The sequence below is a fragment of the Octopus bimaculoides genome, chromosome 10 (assembly GCF_046866305.1).
Source record: "Octopus bimaculoides isolate indiv1 chromosome 10, ASM4686630v1, whole genome shotgun sequence".
In the NCBI taxonomy this organism is placed as follows: domain Eukaryota; kingdom Metazoa; phylum Mollusca; class Cephalopoda; order Octopoda; family Octopodidae; genus Octopus; species Octopus bimaculoides.
In genome coordinates this window covers 25048701-25060290 of record NC_142937.1, presented here as the reverse complement: position 1 = coordinate 25060290, position 11590 = coordinate 25048701, and the positions used below count along the sequence as shown (strand labels likewise).

General features: G+C 34.3%; 1 long non-coding RNA gene across 1 annotated transcript in view; it reads left to right on the top strand.

Annotated features, from left to right (window-relative positions):
* Positions 1–9413: 9413 nt before the first annotated feature.
* Positions 9414–11590, top strand: part of LOC149133489 (uncharacterized) — a 17888-nt gene continuing 15711 nt past the window's right edge. The window contains exon 1 of the long non-coding RNA XR_016243286.1: positions 9414–9697. This is a non-coding gene — a long non-coding RNA (uncharacterized LOC149133489). The remainder of the gene's footprint in view (positions 9698–11590) is intronic.

Here is an 11590-nt window from a genome sequence, read left to right as displayed (position 1 = left end):
GGATTTTGCTGTAGCGTTTGCAGCTTACTACGACACGTAATGGAAATACTAGCAGCTGCATGGAAAGTGGTCACTTCTTATTCTAGAAATAAAAACCAAGTGTATCTCAAATCAAGCCTCGCCGAAATAAATGCAAAATGTATCATATCGACATATTTCATACATGTTTCGTATCGTAACATGTTTCATATAGTAAACGTACGGTTATATGTAACATAGGTAATGTCATACATTCTCTCTCTCTTTCTCTCTCTCTCTCTCTCTCTCTCTCTCTCTCTCTCTCTCTCTCTCTCTCTCTCTTTCTCCTTCTTACACTCTCTCTTTCTCTCTCTGACGCTCTCTCTCCACCATCTCTGTATATCCTTTTATTATATTATCGAGGAGCCACATACTCGTTAACATCATTCTCGTTCACATCAGTGCGAGTTCCTCACCTGGTCTGGGACAACGGGTGTTCTCTAACACTCGGTGTTGTGTAGGCAGCTGTCCCAGGACGATATCCCCGGAACAAATAGGCGTATAAACAAAACATATGAACTGCTTTCAATTCAGAATCCATCCGTCCATCTATAAATACATACATACATACATATATATATATATATATATATATATATATATATATATATAGACAGCCAATATTTTATTTATTTAAGCATTAGTAAATCAACTACTGATCGTTGTTTCAATTTTTTTGCCCTTTTCCTTTTCCATGAGGTTGTGATAGAAATTCAGGAATCCGCCGATTAACAACCACACCCCGCACGTGAGTGGAATGGTTTTATGTAGTGTACTTTGTGTAAATAAAATGAATGGGTCGATAATGCATAAGTACTTCTCAAGATAATGGCCAGCGAGAAAAAACTCCTACCTGCAATTGCGGCACTGCGGGACTCAACTTAGAACCTCATAGAGCCTCATCAATCATCTACGTACACTCTAACATGCAGGAAGATAGATAGATAGAGAGATAGAGAGATAGAGAGAGAGAGGGGGAGAGAGAGAGAGAGAGAGAGAGAGAGAGAGAGAGAGACAGACAGACAGAGACAGACAAGGACGGATGGACGGACGGACGGATGGATGGTTGGACGGACGGACGGAAAGGAAGATCGACAGATATAGATAAATATACATAAACGGGTCGAAATGGTGCAAGTTATACATTGCCGAACGCACGAGGATCCTTAAAGACTCGTTCGTGTCAGGGGGCATCCTGGAATCCAGGACGAAGATTTTTCGGACCATACCTGCATTTTAGAAAATTCCTGCTGGCCTTTTGGAATCCACATAGCGGCACCACAGCAGCAACCCAATAGCCAAGGCCGAAGGGTGTCAATCGTTTACCGTCGTGGTACTTTCGTGACAGCAAGATGGCAGCGCGGCCGAAGATCGATGCGCAACGGAAAAGGGAGATAATTGCATAGGATTTTAGCCTTACAAACGAGACTTTTACCCCTCCATATTTTAAAGAGGTCTCAGTCCAGCAGTGCTTCGAGTATGAAGCCGTAAGGCTAAACCACTTACGAGCGAGAAACTCAGGCAAACCCCATAAACCGGGCTACTCCACTATAATATTAACTGCTCTACTTCTTAGCGTGTGCTTCTCCTCTGGATTTATATATTTCTACAAACGAACCTATATACATACATACATACATACATACAATTAATATATATATATATATATATATATATATATATATATATTCATTCATACATATATACATAAATACATATATATATATATTTATATATATATATATATATATATATATATATATATATTTATATATATATATATATATATGTGTGTGTGTGTGTGTGTGTGTGTGTGTGTGTGTGTGTGTGTGTGTGTGTGAGTTTGCTTCCCAGCCACATGACTCCGGGTTCAGTCCCACTGCGCGGCATCTTGGAAAGGTGTCTTCTACTATAGCATTGGGCCGCTCAAAGCATTGTGGGTGGATTTGGTAGACTGAAACTGAAAGAAGCCTGTCGTCTGTGTGTAAGTGTGAGTGTGTGTGTATGTGTGTGTGTGTGAGAGCTTGTTCCCACATCACCGTTTGACAACGTGTGTAATTACTAGGCTTAAAAATTAAGCTTTTCGGTCGGTTTATTCGACAAAATAACCCCTCAAAGCAGTGCTCTAGCATGGCCTCAACCAAATGACTGAAACAAGTAAAAAAACTAAAACAATAAAAGAATATATATATATATATATATATATATATATATATATATATATACACACATATATATATGCGTGATCATTGGTGTGTTGTGTCCACGTCATTTAAATGTCCTTTAACTACACGTTTGTCAAACAGGTTTTAAGCATGTACCAATGGCGCTGAGCAGGTTTCAGTTGTTCTCTACGATGAGAAAACAGTCTATTATATTCACGGATTGCTGGTTACGCTATTCCTTGTATTATCATACAGATGGTATTGAGATAGAAGAAATATTTCATGTAGTGTCGTTTAGTAGACTTAAAGTGTGAAAATTTCGCTTCATAATATTGAAGTAACTAGAAATGTTGAAAAGCAAAAAGTAATGACTTGTTAATAATTGTGGGAGTGAATACTGAGAAAAGGAATGACAGGTTGGTAACAACCGCTAAATACATTGAATAATAAAGGATATACATATATACACAAACACTCACATGCACACACATACACGCACATACGCACACCCACATATACACACACACTTACATATATATATATATATGAAAGTGAATGTGGATATCTATATATATGTACAAATATATATATATATATATATATATATATATATATATATATATATATATATATATACATATATATATATATATATATATATATATATATATATATATATATATATATATATATATATATATGTATGTATATATATATATATATATATATATATATATATATATATATATATATATATATATATATATATATATATGTATACATATATATATACAAATATATATGTATATATATATATATATATATATATATGTTTACATATATATATACAAATATATATGTGTATATATATATATATATATATATATATATGTATACATATATATATACAAATATATATGTATATATATATATATATATATATATATATATATATATGTATACATATATATATATATATATATATATATATATATATATATATATATATATATATATATATATATATATATATATATATATATATATATATATATATATATATATAATTTTGTTTCGATTCCACTTATTATTATTGTAGTCCAATTACGTCACTAATGTCATGGGAATACATGGCCGTCATAATATATTCTTGACTCCATTTTCATATTAGGCTTGTTGGGGGAAGTCAAGTGGAAATTATTCGCCGATAGCTCTTTTTCTTTTTTTGTTTTATGCAAAGACTGAATTATGAGAAACTTTGACTGAGGACGTTTTGCCGATTTCTATGACAAAATACTTTTGAATTTTCCATCAGACGAACGTTGATCGGCGAAAATCTAAATTCACAAGACAATAACCTATTTATTCATTCTGTCAGATTCGATTGTAGATAAGCATGTTATTGCTTGAATCCTCGCCTTTCTACGTGCACCCGACGACTTATATCTGCGCGCATCAGCACATATTTCATTTGCTCATTTCTGCCCTTGCTCTGGAAAGATTCATCGATTCGGCCGTATAAATACACATTAGCTAAAGTAAGATGATGTTCTTCAATGAGGAAAAACAACGGTGGTCAGATATTCTTGTTCGAAATCTAGCACTTGCCCACTGTAGCAGTGTAAACTCACTACTACAGCGATCTCTCAGGAAGATGCAGAACACTTGGTGAGAGGATCTGCTGCTGATGAAAATAACAGCAGGAAGCTTTACCATTTTATGAAGCAAGCTTATGGGCCTAAGAAGGCAACATCAGCTCCTTTGCTTTCTAAGGGATCTTCCACTCTGTTTACTAAATCAACAGAAATGACAGGAAACAAAGCTGACAATTTTCTATTCGGACTGGTTGTTCAGAAATTTTGTGTTTTTGCTACAGATGTCACACAAATGTAGTGACAAGATTTAGACTCCTGAATTCTTTATTAGTTCTCCTTCACCCTATCGTTGTGTTCCTCCCTACTGTCCTAAAACAGTTCTTTCTGTTAGAAAATGAACCCGCTTTCACATTATAATTTTTCTACCGAAAACAATTTAACATACATGGGTTAGAGTTAGTTCTGCAAGAAGAACCTTTTTTGGAACCCTATAAAAATTGCTTTCTATTTTCTGTTTTATACTGTTTCCTTTGTTTTTGTTTTGTTATTTTTTTCTACTGTAGACCATTTGTTTGAGGACTTAATTTCTCAGCTCATTTTTCTATCAACATAAATTATCAGGTCTTAATCTTGCAGGATTTTCATGACACAGTAATCATCACAGCATATCGGCCAATGTACATATCCAGCCTGCAGTTAGCAACAGACAGATTCCAATATAAGCAATGATATCGTCTTAGTAGTGTATCGAAGAAGCAAATGCATTTACTGATTCGGTACATGAATCTCTAAAGCATGTTACTTATGAGAGATTAACCTTCAGTACGGAGTTGATTTACGGTAATTTTTGATAAATATACTAGTAAACACAAAGGAGATCGAGTAAATATTTACAACTACAATAACATTTTACTTTAAGTTTTTCTATTTAAACGCTGTGTAACGATATAATTTTATAATGTCTTGTTTGTTATTTGCTGCCTCACAAAAACAAATGAGTTCACATTTAAATTAACGGAAACTACAAAGACAAAACGAAGAGCAAGAGGAAAAGAAAAACAAAACAGACAAAGAAACTCAGACAATGAAATTACAGAAATTAGTTGTTAGTTAAAGAGAATTTGCTTGATGTTCTGGGCGAAAGTATCCATAAGCATGCATGAGACTGAAGTTGCCAAACCTGAACTCGGCAATCAATTTCCAATAAACAGGTGTTTCAATTTGTCAAAATTATTCAATTCAGTTGAGACAGCACAATTCCATTAGAGATGCAGAAGCAATTCTGTTCAGACAGAAGGCATAGCCGGGTGAATTGATCAGAATTAGGTCAAGGGAAAAAAGAAATAGCACAAACAGAAGTTAATGTCTTATGTTCTATAGTCGATAGCCCTATGTTTCTGAACTTGCAAGTTCTTTGATTTCATATTTCACATTATCCATATTGATTATAACAAAGCTTTCATCATTTAATCTTTTTATCAAACAGATCATTTCTATTTTTATTCTCCAAAGCAATGTCATTGATCTAGATAACTACAATATTCAATTTACAGTGTCAAGATAGAAAGCATAAAATCTTTAAAGGATAATTTCCAGAATGATAGGATTCAGGAATTAAAGTCTTTGTACGGAGATCCAAACTAACCAGTATCACGTACAATTTCACCTGCGTTACTAAAGCTTGAGAAGGTACGACTGTCACAATCTCCATTCCCACTGGAGTGTCCCGATCTCCTTCCCCTTCTAAAGTTAACTGATATACTCATTTCCATTTATGGACACATCTATTTACTATCAATCAAACTGTGTATATGGAAAGATTTTCAGGTTGGCTCCAATCATATTACTAATACCCAATACAATGTCGTTTCGGGTTGTGATAGTGACATCTTGTACTTTTAGTTATTGGATTTACTTTCGAAATATGTGGTTTTAAATCACAGGAAGAACTATTTTGAATCCTAGCTGGGACTATTTAATTGCATTTTTGTCTATAAGGTATTTGGAAACGAGGTGAATATTCTTTTGCACTCTAGGCACATGGCCTGAATTTTTTTGGGAGGTGGGGGAAGTTGATTAGATCAACCCCAGTGCACAGACTGGTACTTAATTTATTGAGCCGAAAGGTTGAAGGGCAAAGTCGACTCGGCTGATAAAATATGAGTTGTAACTGTATTTCAAAGGACCAGCCTTGTTACATTCTGTGTCGTGCTGAATCTCTCTGAGAACTACGCGAAGGGCACGCGTGCCTGTGGAGTTCTGAGCCACTTGCACGGTAGTTTCACGAGAAGGCTGTTCTGCTGATCGGATCAATCAGAACCCTTGTCGTCGTAACCGACGGAATGCCACTTAATAATGGGACATGTTGTAGAAATACACCTGTTCTCATTTCTTGACATATAGCCGCTGAAAGCTGCAATTAGTCATTTCAAAATAATTTTAGTTTATCATCACACAACTCCCAACTCCACAGCTCTACACTGATTCCAACGTTTATTTCACGCCAACTATTGATCTGCTTTAGATAGAAAACAGATAATTAACAATTTAATTATTTATTAGTCGAAATGTCCGCCTTTTCACCATTCAATAATGCCTAAAATATAACAATTAAAACAACAATTTAAATAGATTTAAATCTATCAATTAGTTTTCACTTCTTTGTAAAGGTCAAGCCGTCGTATATCTATCTAAACCTTCTGCTTGCCTCAAACTGAAATATATGCGCCATTATTGATAATGTTGTTTAACCACAGATCAGCGTTGATCAAGTAATCTATACATATAGACATCTCAATCGTGACAATCTCGTATTTTTTGCGGCAAAAGACTATTGTTGTTGATATTTCGAACGTTTAAGGCTGTGAACTGGCACAATCGTTACCGCACCGGATAAAATGCTGTGCGGTATTTTTTTCCGTCTTTATACTCTGAGTTCAAATTCCATCCAGGTCGACTTTGCCTTTCATCTTCCAGGTATCGATAAAGTAAGACTTACCCATCTAATAGACTTACCCATCTAATATACTTACACATCTAATAGACTTACCCTTCTAATAGACTTACCCTGCCCCACCAATTTGGTCGCCTTATGCCAAAATTTGAAAACAATATTTCGCAAGTTTATTCTCTTTGGTTTTAAATGAAGACCGTTGCATTTTTAAGCAAACGCTGAAATTTATTTTCATTTCGAAAAACCTTTGATCTCACTATGGGACATGTTTTGCTCCGGTTAAATTAAATAATGAATTTTCTTCGATAACCTGAGATGATTTCCATACACTATTTATGAAATACACATTCTTCAGAAACTTATTACTGGTTGAAATTCTTAGTAAGACAATGAATGCGTCATTTTCACCTCCATATTTTTATTTTTATTTTTTTGATTCACTTCAGAATATGACAGATATGTCATTACGTTTTAAAGATATCGAGGTGTAATTTAAAGAATACTGAACTGAAATTCTACAAGATTGAGAGATCATTTAGAAGGTTTCTTATCAGCTTGAAGATTTAATGATTAACGTAGATATTACTGATATCAGGAATAAGTAATGATTCCGTTAAGTTAAATCAAGCTCAGATTTTCAATTTGGCCTTTTCTTTATTCCAATTAGTATAATCTTAAGCAAATGACAATTTTTTCCTGCTAATGGTGCTAATCTATTGCAGCTGGCTTTCATAAATATCACAACATCTAGTAACTGACAAATTTATAATATGTCTAGTTTAGAATAACGTATTCTTCCTAGAATTCAAATGTAACACCTGCAATAAGCGTTATATTTTATCACTTGGAAACACGAGAGCAAAACTCGGGTTGAGTAGTATATCAATTTCTCTTCCAATCTCAAACGTCGAAGTGTGGATCAAATCTTATTTGGCTAAATAGGAGCGGATTTACAACTTCAAATGGTAATCTTTTTGTTACATTCTCAACCAATACTAAAAGATTCGTTAGAAGTCAATAATCTATGATGTGGCTGTAGTAACAACAGTTACGAAGAAAAGAATTTTTATGTGGTCATCCGACATGCTTGAAATCGTAGTTAAATCGTTCTCAACCCACACCCTTCCATTTATATAAAATGGATAATCTATTCAGAAAAAACATTCTACATACAAACGGTACATTCTCGACCACTATGCTTTCTATTTTTGCCGAAGCTGTCTTGGAGCTAGATTTCATCATCAGCAACAACAAACAAAGAAAAAAATCTATGCAAATTTTGCGAACAAAGCCCGCTAATATACATATCAAACAGCTGAAATCGTGTAGTGATCCTAAAACTGTTTCCCCTCTATGTTGGCCCGCATGAGTAATAAAAATAACAGATTCTAAAACTGCATTTTGTAAATTACCGTTAAAAAACAGTTAACGCTAATTACATCTATGTGATTATGATGTTAGTTAATTTATGATGGTGCATGACAGTGTGGTTACGAAATTCACTTCGTAACCACATTGGTTCCTTAGTCCTGTGTGGTATCCAGAGAAAATGTATATAATGGTTCCAGATTTATCAAGGCTTTAAGAGTCATGTTTGGTAGGTCAAACTTCCGATATATTGGCTTCAAATTTTGGCATACTTTTGGCGCGCGTGCGCTTGCACACACAAGCACACACATACACGTATACATACTTACTTACATACGTACATACATAAATGCACACCCACGTACGTACGAATGTATGAATGTATGGTTATGTAAATATGATTTTAGAAAATTGCAAAATTTAGAAAATGTGGGAAATGACAAAAGACGTCAAAGTGATTTGAGCGATGATAAAGTAAACATGGGGGGAAAAAAACGAATCTGCAAAAGAAAAGAAAATTGGTAAAAAAAATGGAGATGATAGTTTAACGTCCGGTATAAGAAGCTCTATATCTGCGCAGGATAGATGTATAGAATTAAATGTTAGACCCTACATCGAGGCATATATGTGTATATTTTTTATAATTTTGCAGATAAACACCTAACCTTGCACTAAAATAATTTGGGAGTTAGCAGTCAATGAGAATTATACTTTCTGGATCATGCCTATATATATATATATATAATACAGAATGGGACAAGAACGCAAAACATCCAAATAGACGATACAAGGAAACAAGGACAGGTCATTCGGAGTTTTCTTTCTTCAGTCGAGATCCAGGTTATCCTTGCAATTTCGACTGGTTATTCCCGATATTGCTCCAATCTGGCCAGCCCCAAGGAAAAACTAATCTAAGAGCATGAGATTCCTTGGAAGAAAGCAGCGAATGTATACAAAAACAAGGACGAAAAAAAACCCAACAATGTTACACAAATACAATATATATATATATATATATATATATATATACACCCACTTACACACAGTCATATGATCTAGGAAGAAGACATGTCTGTTTCCGAAGTACCCGAAGAAGACAATACCCAACTAGATTAAAATGACAGCCTTTACAGTTTAGACAAGCTTCTCTCTAGAGTTAGTAATACCGAATATATTTTAGAGTAAGAAATATAATCTTATGTAAATGTAATACTATTTTATTGTTTATGACGTCATTTTCTATTGTGTAATTTTTCTCTAATGCAAACTATTCATGTAAAACTTCATATTTTATCATTCATTCCCTTCCTTGAGACGTGTTCTTTATTTACCTAGTTTGATGCAGCAAAAGATTAAACTAGTCGAGAAGGAAAATATTTCTAAAACGTGTAATCTTTAAGCAAATATTTGTCTTGATTTTATGCATTTTGTTCGAAGCCACAATATTTCCTACAAAAATGCTTCCACCTTAAAACATACCATGGTGATCCAACGTTAATTCTCTTGTTTTCGGATTCCTTTCATCTATTAATCCTGGGATTTCAAAACAAACATAACGCTTTTTATGATGAAGTAACTAACACTTCACTAAAATATCTGTAAGTTATTCTAAAACATTGCTAACGTCAGTAAGCGAAATTGTGCAATAAGGGAACCTTGTTGTTCTATTTTTTCTATTTCATACATTAAGTATTTCAGTTTTGCTGTTTACCCCCGGTTATAACTGGTTTGTCAGACTTCAGATCAGAGGCTTTCCAATCGTTGCTATCCTAATTTCTAATTCTTTGGTATATACTGTGTTAGATTATTTTTACAGACGTATCTCTTGTTATCTCCTTTTCTTTCCGTTATTGAATTTCGGTCATGCTGTAACACCGCCTTGAAGAGCTCACTCGAACGAATCGCTCCCAGTAATGCTAGTACTTATTTTATCGGCCCAGAAACAGACAAGAGGCAGACAGACAGATAAAGAGAGAGAAGGGGTAGAAAAATAAGTACTAAGACTTCTGAAATCAAAGGAGAATGCACCCCTTCAAAAACGATGAGTCAACACCTTGCATTCCACAGTAAAATATCACCAACTATTCTTTAGTCTAATAGTGCATGTCACCCGCCAAAATTGTTGGGTCGCAACACTGTATTAGCACATAGCCACCTGTTCGATTAGAAATTAAAATTATTTTATTTACATCTTCAATGGTTCAGTGAACGGTTTAATGAAAGCTGAAAAGAATTAATTAAAAACATCGATGCATTATTTACAGATGAATTATATTTTTCACGGGACATTGAAACAATTTAGTGTAATTATCACAAATCCGAAGTTCTTTGATCACAGTATCCATAATTATAATGTGAAAAAATGCTAATGTTGTTTTCCATCGTTGTTAATCAGAACATTAATGTTTTATCTTTTATCTTTGATCTCTGACTTGTTTCACTCGTTGGACTGCGACCATGCTGGTGCACCATCTTTGAAGGGTTTTAGTCGAAAATATTAACCCCAGTACTTATGCATATTTTAAAGTCTGCTACGTATTCTATGCATCTCTTTTATCGAACCTCTAAGTTACGGAAGCATAAACAAAACAACACCTGTTGAAAAGCGGGTGTTAGGGGTGGAACAAACAGCAAAACCATGCACACACACACGCACACACACACACACACACACACACACACACACACACACATGGTTACGGTGATGTAGATAAGTGCTGATCGTTCCTATTTCCCTGGATTGGGTCCATGATACTGTATCAAAGACGTTTGATTGGTTAACTCCCCTTTTCAATCTATCCTACTCTTCTTAATGCTAAATGTATTTCTCCTACGGTTCTGTGGTTTGAATGTATGTGCAGTCGATTTTTTATTCTAACTGTAGTCGGATGCCTGAGGAAATGGCGGTTGTTTTGTATGACGTAACACATGAATTATAAATAGACTACCATGCTACTGAAACATATGTAGCACAAATTGAACCACACTTTTTCATTCATTAGCTTTTGGTATATTCATTTACTGCATTTCATACATAACTGTTGCTACTACTGAGATCGGAGTTGTGATGTATCCGATATCATTAAATAATCGTTCTTAATCTGAAGACAGAATGATAATAAGGACATATTATAAAATGAATAATTCGTTTATTAGTGTACTTAAACTGTAGACCGCTAGCTAGTTATATGCTGGAAACTACCGATTGACGTGATCCAAACTGACACGCACACACACACACACACACACACACACACACACACACACATATATATATACATATATATATATATATATATATATATATATATATATACATACGACGGCTTTCCCTCATCCAAATTCACTCACAAGGCATCAGTTGTGCAGTGGAACTGAACCCGAAATCACAGTGTTGCAATGTGAACTTCGTAACCAGACTTCCGTATGTTTAACTGTTTAACTTGTTTCAGTTATTTGACTGTGGTCATGCTGGAGCACCCCCTTTAGTC